The 14,546-nt window shown below is 36.2% G+C and overlaps 1 protein-coding gene across 2 annotated transcripts in view; it reads right to left on the reverse strand.

Moving 5' to 3' along the window:
• Prkg1 (protein kinase cGMP-dependent 1) overlaps nt 1–14,546 on the reverse strand; it is a 1,194,442-nt gene that overhangs the window by 1,018,112 nt on the left and 161,784 nt on the right. The gene's annotated exons all lie outside the window — the stretch shown is intronic.

Below are 14,546 nucleotides of genomic sequence, written 5' to 3' on the forward strand. Positions count from 1 at the left end.
GTTTTTGCTCATGTGGTTTATCTTATTGAAGTTTATACTATTCGATTTTAGGGCACACTCAATAGGAAAGGAACCATGACTGGTACTAGAAATTTAGACAGCTTCCAAGGTCCAGTGAACTCATGGACCTTAGAAAAGAATCTACCACCACCACTGTGTTAGATCAGCATAATTTCTAAATTCATTCTAAATCTTACCCTTACACCCACACATAAGTACAGCTGCCATCCCCCATCAACGAAACCTCTCTTTACAGCAAATTATGACCATCACAGAAAACCACAACTTGATACAATGCAAAATCAACAGGGGGTGGAGGTGGGAGGAGGGAGGACAGGGGAAACCATGGCTGATGTATAAAATTAAAACACATATTAATAATAGTAATAGTAATAATAATAATAATAATAATAATAATAATAATAATTTTTTTTAAAAAAAGAATTCACAAAAAAAAAATCAACAGATCTTTGGAGCCAGGCCCTGATGGATAAATCAACATCAGAGCTCCTGCATCCATTGCTCAGGGCATATCATGGAAGCAAGAATTTTGTCAGAGCCAGAATACAAGGAAGTCCATGAAACAATCTCTCCTAGAAATGGCTTTGTAAACAAGACTAGAACAATGCCATTATTAATGAATATGCTAATATGAAAGGGAGAAAATTTTGTGAGCTTCCCCAACACCTAGATAAAGAACCACAGCAACTACTGACTGCTAGGAAATAGAGAATTAGTCTCTCTCAGGGATGAGACTCTTTATGGGCTATCCAAAACAAAACAGTCAGCCCTGAAACCATATATACACAAACAACAAAAACGATTACATGTTGTGTATATATGTGTATGTGTGCATTCATATACATATGTACATGCATTTATGTGTGTAACAATAATAATAAAAGGAAAAGAGGCTATTAACTTAAGAATTGGAGGAAGAACATGGGAAGGAATGGAAGGAGGAGACCTGAAAGGGGATGAAGGAAGGGAAGGGAAGGGAGAAGTAATGTAGTTATATTTTACTTAAAAATATATTTAAAAACTTTAAATGTATAATAAACATAAAAAGCAGAAATGTTTAAAATGTTCACTTCGATTAATAATTCTTTTACAAATTAAATCATGTTTTAACATTGTAAATTAAATAGTTTTTAAAAGCTATTAAGAAACATGATTATCTTATCCTTTGTAGAAATCAAATTGACGTCTGACTTAGAGAGTTATCTGCACTTTCTGTTTCTACATTAAGTCTGTTATAATATCACACTGCAGAATGTGGTCCCTACAACGTTCCACCATATACTCACAAGAGAATGAGACAAAACCCAACAGCATGCTGGTGGTATGTGTTCTGATCTCAAGGAACCTTTAGAAAGGTCCAAGCCCAAACTTCAAGAAAGGCTACTTTAAGAATATCAGTTTTCAGAAAACAGGAAAGAATTTTCAGCTCAGTGCACAGATTTTCCATTTTCTAACTATAAATATCTATAAATATGAGATCTGCTAAAATATGTAACTTTAATTATTGTATTGGCTAGTTTTATATCAACTTAACACAAGCTAGGGTCATCAGAGAGGATAGAGCTTCAACTGAGAAAGTGCCTTCATAAGCTTGGCAAGCCTGTAGAGAATTTTCTTAATTAGTGACTGAGAGGGCGGGCCCAGTCTATTGTGGGTGGTGCCATCCCTGGGCTTGTGATCCTGGGTTCTGTAAGAAAGCAGGCTGAGTAAGCCATGAGGAACAAACCAGTGAGCATCACTCCTCCACGGTCCTCCAAGGAAGCTACGTTACAAAAAAAATTTTCAGGTTTTTTTTTTTTTTTTTCTGTTCTAGATTGTTGAGGATATTAAAATTAAGGCATTCTTAGACTACTCACTCAAAGACACAGTGTAATGTCATGAAAAGGGGCATCTAATCTCTGGGGCTTACTAATCTTAACTATGTATATTTGTGGTCTCAAAGTCAATACAAAGAAAAACATTCCAAAAGAGTTTTCCTATTTTATAATTTGAACTCTAGAATTGATAAACAATTAAAATTCATAGGATTGGATCCAGATATTCAAAGCCATCTAAATTTTCTTTCAAGAGAAAAAACAATGTGATTGTCAAAAACCTATTAATTGACTATTTCTCTTCTGAAGGCTCATTTTTCCTGTACTTGAAAGCCTTGCCATCAATACCAGTGGATGAAAAGATCCAGAGTGTTCTTTATGGCAGAGCTATTCACCTTAACAAAGTTAATCAGATTAGGCACCAAAATGGAACAAAATAAACCACTAATATAAATATAATCTGTTATAATTCTATGATATATTAAATATGCATGAATTGTAAATTCCCTGGAATTTAGTTCAGTAGCCTTTCAAGTAATATCTATTATAATTCTAAATCTCTGTGTGATACTTATAGGGATTTAGGATGAAAATATTTTATTGGAAAGGAATTTATAGAATAGCCTAAGGGTATACACCAGATTCAGACTGCAACATTCCAAGCCATAATAGTTCAATTCAGGAAAAAAAAAAAAAAAAAAAAAAAACCCTGTACAATTATAGGCTGCATTTCTCAAACAAGAAACCATTGGAGAACATCTGAGACCAAGTCCAATGGTCTCTATATGGGGGTCTGTATGTTAGTGTAGGCTGTTGCTATGGTAGCCACAGTCTAAAGCTTCTCTGTTTGGGGAACTTCTGTTCTCCCCTGGAGAGTATGCCAAAACCACTGTCCAACAACTTCACGTGATGATGAGTGAAGTGAGCTTGACCTCCTTATCAAGTGTATTTTTGCACTCTGGCCCTGGTACTAATCCCATTTTCTTCCCACTGTTTCAACTGTACTACACTCGGTCTTAACTTTCACCCAAATAAGACACACTTGAACTTCCAAAGCTGTCATCCCTTCGAAATGAAGAGTGAAAAGACTGGCATCTGAGCAAAATGAACAAGGAGAGGGTGATGGAAATAACACACAAAATCCATAATTATCTAAAGCGAGAGTAAAATGGAAAGGGAAGACTTGCATTGAAAATGTTTGACTCAGGGACTGCATCACTAGCTCCTTTTTGAAATTTGTTGCCTTCCCCACTACCATCTCAAAATTAAATGAATCCCCAGGGGTGCCTTGATCCTGGAGGACATGGGAATGGAGGGGAGGGGCTGGGGGGAAGGTGGGGGTGGGGGCGGGAGGGGGGAGGAGAGGGGAACCCATGGCTTATGTATAAAATTTAAAACACATAATAATAAAGAAAAAATTATTTATTAAAAAAGAATAAAAAAACTATATGCATGGCAAATTTCAATTATTTTCGATTTCTGAAATCTTCCAAACTGAGAAAGGCCACAATGCTACCTTTTTGTAATGGAATGAATTCAGTTCAACTCAGAAGGCTTCATTTTAAGCAGTCATGCCAGGTTTCATTAGCTAAGTGTGCCTGTCAAAGTCAGGCACAGCCATGCATAGCAGTGATTCTACCATGTGGAAGCCCAAGGCAGGGAGCTTGCTGGCAGAAAGCAGAAAGGTATGTAAGGCATGAAAACCAAGAACTAGAGCTGGTTAAGCTTTTAGGCTTTTGAGCAGTAGTTCAGCTGAGATTCATTTGGATGAGGACTCAGAGGCTTCCAGTCTGAGGAAACAGGATGAGCTGAGGAATTGGCAGGTTGAGGTGGCTGTGGCTTGTTCTGATTCTCTGACCTTCCAGCATTCACCCCAATACCCAGCTCCAGGTTTGTTTTCATTAATAAAACCTTCTAACAATTTGTGCTACATCTGGCATGCAATGCTGGGGTACAAATTCTCGAAAAAGCCACTTGCCTGTGGCTTTGTGGGCCCCGGCTCAGACCTGAGCTATATGTTGCCGGTTGTGATGGCACACTAGTTGGATTTGCTAAAGGAGGCAGAGGCAGGAGGATCCTGAGTTTGAGGCCAGCTTAAGAGCCTTGCTAATGAGAAGCTTTGACAAGGCCCGGACCTGGCCACAAAAGGTGGTGGTGGGACCATGGATGCCTTGAGTTGCTAGCTGCTTCTCATTGTGTTGGTGACTGTGGTGATGCTGCTACCTGGGATGAAGCGTTTACTGCTGCTTGTTCAGAGAAGAATTGCCAGGACCATCATGTTACAAGAAAGCATTGGCAATTTCCAGGTTCTGGCTATTACAAACAATGCTGCTATGAACATATGAGCAAATGCCCTTGTGGTATGATTGAGCATTCCTTGGGTATATGCCCAAGAGTGCTACAGCTGGGTCTTGGGGGAGATGGATTCCCAATTTTCTAAGGAAGCACCATATTGATTTCCAAAGTGGTTGTACAAGCTTGCATTCCCACCAGCAGTGGAGAAGAGTTCCCCTTGCTCCACATCCTCTCCAGCATAAGCTGTCTTCTGTGTTTTTGATCTTAGCCATTCTGACAGGTGTAAGGTGGTATCTCAGTCGTTTTGATTTGCATTTCCCTGATAATTAGGGACGTTGAGCAATTCCTTAAATGTCTTTCAGCCATTTGAGCTTCCTCTGTTGAGAATTCTCTGTTTATTTCTATAGCCCATTTCTTAATTGTACTGTTGGGCATTTTGATGTCTAATTTCTTGAGTTCTTTATATATTCTGGATATCAGCCCTCTGTCTGATGTGGGGTTGGTGAAGACCTTTTCCCATTCTGTAGGCTGTCGCTATGTCTTGTTGGACCACATCCTTTGCACTGCAAAAGCTTCTCAGTTTCAAAAGGTCCCATTGATTGATTATTTCTCTCAGTGTCTGTGCTACTGGTGTTATATTTAGAAAGTGACCTCTGGTGCCAATGCGTTCAAGACTACAACCTAGATGCCCTTCAAATGAAGAATGGATAAAGAAAATATGGTACATATACACAGTAGAGTACTACTCAGCAGAGAAAAACAATGACATCATGAGGTTTGCAGGCAAATGGATGGATCTAGAAAAAATCATCCTGAGTGAGGTAATCCAGATTCAGAAGGATGAACATGGTATGTACTCACTCAAAGTAGGATAGTAGATGTAAAACAAAGATGACTAGACTGCTATTCACAACTCCAGGGAGGCTACCTAGAAAATGGGACCCTAGAAAAGACACAGGGTGAGATCTACATGAACAACCTGGATGACAGTGGGAGTAATGAAGGGCAAGGTTTGAGGGAAAGAAAGCTTAGGGGAGCAGGAGACCCCAGCTGGATCAAGAACAGAAAGGGAGAACAAGGAATAACAGACCATGATAAATGAAGACCACATGAGAACAGGAATAGGCAGAAGAGTGCTGCAGAGGTCCCCAGAAATCCACAATGATACATCCTCTGTAGATAGCTGACAATGGTTGAGAGAAAGCCTGATCTGACCTAGTCTGGTGATCAGATGGCCAAACACCCTAACGGTCGTGCTGGAACTCTCATCCAATAACTGATGGAAGTGGACGCAGAGATCCTCGGCCAGGCCCCAGGTGGAGCTCCAGGTGTCCAACTGTCGAGAAAGAGGAGGGACTGCAAGAGCGTGAATTGTTGAATCCAAGATTGCAAAAAGCACAGGGACAAATAGCCAACAGAAAGAAAGCACATGAAGTATGAACCAACAACTGTGGAGCCCCTAGCTAGATCAGGCCCTCTGGATAAGTGAGACAATTGAATAGCTTGATCTGTTTGGGAGGCACCTACTCTGTGGGACCAGGACCTGTCCTTAGTGCATGAGCTGGCTGTTTGGAACCTTGGGCTTACACAGGGACACATGCTCAGCCTGGAAGGAGGGGACAGGACCTGCCTGTACTGAATCCACCAGGTTTAAATGAATCCCCAGGGGTGTCTTGGTCCTGGAGGAGATGGGAATGGAGGGGAGGGGCTGAGGAAAAGGTGGGGGTGGGTGCATGAGGGGGAAGACAGGGGAACCCATGGCTGATGTATAAAATTAAAACACATAATTAAAAAAAAGAAGCAAGCTGGTGTAGCAATCCTAATATCCAGCAAAATAGACATCAAACTAAAATCAATCAAAAGAGATGATTAAGGACATTATATACTCATCGCAGGAAAGATCCACCAAGATGAAGTCTCAATTCTGAACATTTATGCCCCAAACACAAGGGCACCCACATATGTAAAAGAAACATTACTAAAGCTTAAATCACATATAAAACCCCACACATTAATAGTGGGAGACTTCAACCTTTCACCTCTGGACAGATTGACCAAATTGAAACTTAACAGAGACATAATGGACTTAACTGATGTTATGGTTCAAATGGACTTAATCGATATCTACAGAAAATTCCACCCAAACACACACACACACACACACACACACACACACACACACACACACAATCTGCAAGGAACCATGACCACGCCTAATAGCAGCTTTGAAATCACCAAAGGGAAAACAGGACCCCACATAGATGATTCCACATGGACTGTGGTAAAGCCATTAAGTTAATTAAAACCACGGAAAGATCGGCTTTGGAGTACAAACTGCTCAGGACAATTTCAAGATGGCTAGCTGAGATGATCCAGATTCACAGACTACTCGAGCAAGGACCTGAGACAAGCCCTGCACATTCCCATTGTGCAGAGACTGGACAACAAATGATACAGCTACCTCTCCCAGGACTTGACAATTAACCCAAAAATTTTCTTTTCAGGATTCCCCTAAAGATGTCTTCAGCCCCAGACAGCAGGAAGTAATTTTAAGAAAACTACACCCATATTCCCAAGAGGTGGGGTGGGTGTTGGTTTTTTTTTTTTTTTGGTTGTTTAATGAGTTATGGATATTGTCATTGTTTATGATAGTTGGTTACAAGTTGTTAATTGTTAATGGTCAGGAAAAAAGCTGGACAAGGATATTAAATTCAGAGTTTTTGTTAGAAAAAAGAAAAAGAAAAAAGAGAATATAGATATGAGGTAGATCATTGACTCTACTCTGAGACAAAAGATAAAGAAATAATAGGATAAATGGGTAGATCATTGAATCTACTCTAAAAAGAAAAAGGGGGAGATATAAAAATGACAAAAGGTAGATTATTGAATCTATTATGTAAAGAAAAAGACTGAATAAGGATATGATAAGATAAAAGGGAGATTATTGAATCTACTTTTAAAAAGGAACTACTTGTTTTAAGTAGGATAAGTAATGAAATTTTTGTCTGAGTTTATCAAATGTTACTGGACTGGACATTGTCAATATATATTAATGGAGTTTTTTGTCTGAATCTGTCAAATGTAAATTGACTAGACATATTTAATGTAATTCTTGAGTGTATATATTGTATATACTTATTGGATATAGTTTTTCTTGTATTAGCTATAAGCTTTTATAAATTTTAGACAAAAAAGGGGAAATGTGGTGACATATGCCCAATATATTGTGCACCCTAATAAATTTATCTGGGGTCAGAAAACAGAACAGCCAGTAGACAGAAAGAGGCCAGAAAAAGGTGGCACTCACACCTTTAATCCTAGCATTCCAGAGGCAGAAATCTCTCTGGATCTCTGAGTTCAAGGCCACACTGGACACAGCTAGGCTTGGTAACAAGAGCCTTTAATCCCAGGAAGTGATGGCAGAAAGCAGAAAGGTATATAAGGCATGATAACCAAGAACTAGAGCTTGTTAAGCTTTTAGGCTTTTGAGCAGTTCAGTTGAGATTTATTCTGGATGAGGACTCAGAGGCTTCCAGTCTGAGGAAACAGGATGAGCTGAGGAATTGGCGAGGTGTGGTGGCTGCGGCTTGTTCTGCTTCTCTGACCTTCCAGCATTCACTCCAATACCCAGCTTCAGGTTTGTTTTTATTAATAAGACCTTCTAACAATTCATGCTTTAGGAGCTCTCAAGTTTGAGATCAGCCTGAAGTACAGAGTGAAAGGCCCAATGTCTAAAACACAAGGCAACAACTATAAAAATGTCCTTCTTCTAGGGGAGGGGGAGAAAAAAAAAATGTCCTTCTTCTAAACATGAGTTATCAGTAACACTGCCTTTGGTCAAAACATTTGGTTAGTTCTGTTTGAATTATACCACATGTGATTTACTTTTTAACAATATGTACAGATATATCCTTAGTATATTTTAGACAAAGAAAATTGCTGTTCAGCTTAATCACCAAACCTGTCACTGAATGACTTGTCATTATTTGGAAATATATAACACACTCACAGACAAAACAAACAAACAAAAAATAAAGAAAAAAATCACCATGAAACATTCAAAGGTGTATTTTCCATCTCTCAGGTTAATTTATATTCTTAAACCATTTTGGAAAAGAATACAAGATAGAAGTAAAATACAAAATATTTTCTAGCATCATATTTTGAAAAAGATAACTTGTTTTAGATTATAGAAAGAGACTATTCCTGTAAATAATTAATGCCTCACATACCTCATGCAATGCATGCCTTTACAGTTACATACATATGCATGAGAAATACTATCTTCCAGGATTTGTTAAAGAAACACAAAAATAAAAACCTCTGAAGATACTCTTCACCACATTCTGATTAATAACCTTTGTCGATCAGGTGTTACTCAGACATAAAAATACAAGGCTGAGAAAATATTTACAATACTGATAGTTGTCAAGGGGTAAGCTTCAGCATATGTAAAGTTAACTACCCAACAGAAAAATGAGCAGACTAACAAAGACCCTTCAGAGGGGGAAAGAAAGGCTCCTACATATGGGAAAAGATGCTCTGTCTCATTGGAAGTTAGAGAGGGGCAAGTGGAAACCACCAGATAGAACTGCATATCCACCCAGTAGGTTAGTTCAATGCTAGTCAATAATAATCACTACAAATACAAGAAACAAAATGGAAACAGACATATAAGCCACAATCAGATATGATCACCTTAATAAAAAAACAGATTGGAAAGTTATTTGGTATCATTTAACAAACAAAAAGTAAAAGTGCTTTCTGGGAGGCAAAAATATTAGAAACAACACAATTATCACAAGAAAGTAAAAATGAATATATGGAACAAAATACTGTACAAAACCAACAAGCATTAAAAAAAAAAAAAAACAGCTCAGAATTAGTCTTGAATAGTTTAGGTCTATTCAACACTCCACATGAGCTTTGCATGGTTGAGGTGGTCAAGAGGAACTCTTTTGACCTAAGGAATCTTACGAGTTAACTTGGAGAATGCTGATCCACAAAGCTACAGGTTCAAATTTGTCAAGTTGGGGACAGGATTCAATAGATGTGATGTGGTTTAGACATGGAGTCCCTCTTCCACCTATACAGCTTCTCCTAGAAGGTGCTATATAATCACCACTCAAATGTCTCTAGAGATAGGTTCTCGCCATCACATAAAGCTGCTCATTTCACTTTTGGAACATTTTAATTAGTAGATTATTGATTCTCCAGATGACTCAATTTAAATGTCTTTGTAGCTTGCATCTTTTCCTTTGGTTACCTAGAGTCATACAAAATAATTCCATTTCCGTATGAGAGCAGTTTAAGCACTTAAGAACTTATATTTTCTTCCCAAACTTTCCATACGTAGGCAAAATATTGCCAGTTCTTGTAAATGTATGTTATAATTCCTGAATTTGCTCTAGCATATTAAAGCTCTTTTGTACTTGGTACTGCAAAGAACATGATATTTATTCCATGTACTATAAAAATGCCTTAGCTCCCTGTCTCAAACTCTGCTACCACATCTGAAATATTATTTTCAAAAATGTTCATTTGGTATATAAGAACTCCTTGTTTATCAGATTTCATAAATATATGCCTTGTTTTGCTTTTGTATAAGTAGTTCATAAACGTGGTCTTTTGCATAAATATTACAAGTGTGATTCTCTAAAGGAATTATAAAACATCATATATTTCAGTTCTTCTAAAGAAAGGTAGTTTCTGAATGAACATGAAAACTAAGGCCAAAAGGGAACACCTGATGTTAGTAAATAAAATGGTGTTTCACATGCTACATTTCCTAAGAACTGTTCCATATGAAAATATATTCAAGTCCCTGCTATACTCAGTAAGCATTTTGAATGCTAACTGAAAGGGAGACTTATCATTTATGTCCAGTTTCATACAAAATCCCTCTTTGAATGTCAGTATTCACAACATTTAATTCATTTAATTCCATACAGAGAATAACAATTTTGGAGGGGACTAGCAGTTATAGTGGGAAGTGTGTAAGTTTATCATGGAGGATCCCAGCATGCAAATAGTAAGTAGTTATGAGAACATGTAGTATATGCAGACCCACATCTGTTCATTTGCCAAAAAAGCATCAAACCAAGTGAGGTCACCCTGTGAGAACAGCTACGGATAACCAGATACTCCTTAAAGATAATGTGCAAAGGTCCAGTCCAACAGTCCTTTCTGCCTATATAAGCTAAGAAGTGGCTCTTGAGAAGAGTTTTTAAAATTTAAATGAGTGAAAATAAAATAGATGCTATTGATTTTAGACAGAAAAAATGGGGTTTCCAGTGTTGAAAGAGTTTAATCCTAAACAGAAAGCACACAAAGGTGAACTAAGAATTAAGACAAATCACAGAGTTCTTCAGTGAGAAGAGATGAACTAAGGAAAACACAAATTAATTCCAGATTGTCCATAGAGAGTTTAGCTCACAGATGAGTGTTCAAGACTAGCCAGGGATCCTGAATGGCAGAAGATCTGAAAAGTCCTAGATGCTTTCATAATGAACCATTGCTACTCAGCCTTGGCAGACATTTTACCTTCTTGCAATAATATCATTTTTTATCATGTAGTTTGATAATGTGCAACTTTTGTGAGTCTATGAATTGGGATATTCATAAAAAACATATCCTTATATTTCTAATCTGTTCTTAAGTTAGCACTACTTAGTCCTTGGGTATGGGAAATCCAGGGCTCAGCTTCATATGGAATAATTTTATTCAAATGATCTAACCTCCCCAAGCATCAGCTTTTCTATCTACCAATGCATAGATAGTTAGATGGTTTCATAGCATCATTCACTATGAAGACAGAGTGTAATAATTAGCAAGTGACTAAACAGCATCTGACAAGGGAGCACTTAAATAAGTTATTGTAATTAGTAAGTATCTCATAAAATGCCATGATTCCACTGAAACAGTGAACTTAAATAGGTAAATCTCAAAATACACTAAGCATCATTGGGATTAAAATGAAAGTGCAATCAGCTTCCACAGGGAAAACCACAAGGTTGTGCAAAAGCCATCTCTAAACAAATCGAACACTTCAGCAGACTAAAAATTAGCAATTCCCACTACTTGAATATCACATAATATTCCTAAAAACTATATATTTTATATTTGCAATTGCTAAATCAGAAATTTATTTTAAATGAGGGTAAACTGAAATTTACATTTATGATAAGAAGACAGTGAGTATTAATAGATAGTACATTATAAATCAGGTCAGAATCCATTTCTTTATGAAAATAAGCTATACAATATATGCTAAACCATTTATGTATTTTAGAAGTCAAAGGAGCCTTAGGCAGTTTTTTTCTTTAAACCTATACTATTCCAAACAATTCTTGATGAAAGTTGAAAGTGATAATTTTACTAGGTTATAATTTTAAGTGCCTGAAAGAATCATTTCTCTACAGAGAAACATGAAAACTGGGCTGATTTTCTTTGTCAATTCATTGAGTGTTTTTATGAACATCTTGATAGTAAGCTTGTGAGAGATCCTTCAGATCCAATTCATTTACTGTAGCATACTATACTCTTTATAAATATTAATGTTCACAGATGAAAAGAATTCTTCTATATCAAGAACATTGATGTGTAAGCTTTGAGAAGATTGAATGTATTGGCTTTAAAAAACCTAATTATGCAATAAAACATTTTCTCAATTAAAATCTGTTAAACTTTAATAACAAAGTTTTTAATTTTATATAATTTTGACAAAGATAAAAGCACATGATCAACAAAAGTTATATTGAGTAGATTTTAATTTCTGTTTAGAGAAAGGCTGGCATCAGTTTATATGATTATGGTCATTTTATTGAGTTTATTAAAGACAATCATTAGCATAAACACAATGTCCATTACTCTGAATATTAATATATTACTTAAAGTCTTGTTTTTAAAAGGACAATTGAAACAGGGTTTGTAATGGGTAATTACGATGATATGCTATTTAGTCAATCTAACAATGAGAAGAAGAGAAATAAAATTTATTCAAATTAGATTGAGGCAGTGGTGAAAATGTATACTTATCTTTCTTAGAGGAAGTAATATATTCTCTGATGAGTATTTTCTCACCCATTTTGTTAGGCATAAATATACATGTATGAGAAAATATTTGTTTTTTTTTTATTCTCCTTAACCTATGAGGTATTAACTTTGCATCATAGTATTTTAGTGTTGTTTATTTTGCATAATAATATTTAAGTTACAGGATATCTTTAAGATAAGGGAATATCATCCAAGGACTTTTGTTGCAGAATAATTAACTATGCCAAGATGTGTTACATTTGTTTAACTAAGTAAAGATGTGCTGCATTTGTTTATGTTGCAGAACATTTGTTTAACTAAAGATGTGTTGTATTTTTTCAATTATATAAAGATGTGTTGCTGTTTTACCTTGCCTGCCTAAGGCACCTGATTGCTCTAATAAAAAGCTGAATGGTCAATAGTGAGGGAGGAGATATAGGTGGAACATGCAGACAGGGACAATAATTAGAAGGAGGAATCTAGGCTGGGGGCAGTGTGGAAAGGGAGAAAAAAAAAGAGACACCAAGGAGATGCCAGGGGCCAGACAGACAGAAAGGGAGGAAGCAGGACACATAGAATGAAAGAATGGTAAAAAGCCCTGAGGCAATGTAGATTAATAGAAACAGGTTAAATTAAGTTAAAAGAGCTAGTGGGACAAGCAAAAAATAAGCCAAACTAAGGCCAAGCATTCATAAAAAATAATAAGACTCAGTTTGATTTCTTTGGGAGCTGGGAGAAAAAAAATAACCAACTACAATACCAAATTGGCATAGGATGGATTCTTCATATCCACTTGGCTTCCAAGGATACCAGACACATGCTTAATTATTATCCTAGATACTTCTTTCAAGGTATGTTATAGATTAGAGTAACATTAGGAGTAAACTTTGAGTTAGGCTTAATGTCATACAAAATGTGAGTGGAAGTCCTCAATCAGCTGATGACCTAAAAAAGACAAAAGACTGATCTCTCACCACAGGAAAGGGAATTCTACAGTAGACAGTCTTCAGCAATTGCAGCTCTGAACATGTTGGACAATCACCACATAAGCCCATTTCAAGATAAACTTCTTTCTCACTACACATACACACACACACATACACACACATCTATATATGTATAAATAAACATATGTATACATACATCTATATATGTATAAATAAACAATATATAATAGCTATCATATTTGACAGATAGATAGATAGATAGATAGATAGATAGATAGATAGATAGATAGATGGTTCTGTATCCCTATAGAGCCTTGACACATAGTTAAGTGCTTAAGTGCTGAATCAAGATTGCCTAACTACCAGAATTGACCTAGGAAATATTATATCCTCATTAATGCTCAGTCCCTCTTCTATAAAACCAGACAATACTTTTAGACTTTATGCATGACTGTTCTAAATATTAGACGAGCTCTCTATATAAAAAGTGTTTAAGTAAGCATGCTCAGTATAGTGGACACTGTTCTAGATATTCAATAAACCATTTATCTAAAAGTAAAAAACTTACACTTTGAAAGGAAGGAGATGAGAAATGTGGGGTTTTTTCCTATTTGTAAGTTCTTATGGAAATATAATTTTTAAGAAATATTCAAGATGAAGGAAAACATAAGCCACAAGTTTTGAATTTTCATTGCTGCAGTGGAAGGCTAATGGTTACAATTTGAAGACAATCAAAGTGAATGTGCAGCTTGCTTTATACAGTAGCTGTGCTCCACATAGATACCTTCCTAGTACGACATCTGACTAATCAAATCATTGACACACTTAATGTGGGGCCTAACTTTAATAATTTCTAGGAGAATAGCTCTAGTTTCATAATCTGTACTTGGATCCTATTAATTTCTTCCTTTTTTTTCCTATCCTGCCTGCTCACTGTCTCACAACATACCTACCCTGTAAATTCATTCCTTCCCCCACAATTCTCTACCAAGTGCATAATATTTATATTTGTGCTTACTGTGCTTTGGTTTTATCAGAAGAAACCATAGCTGAATATTTTTACCTTTTCAGCTTTGAGCAGAAGCTTATAATGTGGAAACAAAATGTGAAATGTTAAAAGAAAAGATGATAGACACTACTATGTAATAATTGAATATTCCAGAATAATACAAAGACAAATTTTAAAGGTAAAGTACAAAGGAACGCATAACATTCAAGTATACTTTCAAGTACTTAATAGAAACAAATAAGACATTATTATTTTATTATGTGTTACTCTTTACATAAAATATTCATATAAGTTATCTTATTTAACTTTCTTATAATTATGTAAAATGGGAAAAACCCACAGATATTATCAATGTTGATACTAATGCTATTTTGAGTCAAAACCACTATTTTGGGCTTTTAGCTTAATGAGAAACATTCCTAACCT

Source organism: Onychomys torridus, chromosome 1 (genome assembly GCF_903995425.1).
Source record: "Onychomys torridus chromosome 1, mOncTor1.1, whole genome shotgun sequence".
NCBI lineage: Eukaryota > Metazoa > Chordata > Mammalia > Rodentia > Cricetidae > Onychomys > Onychomys torridus.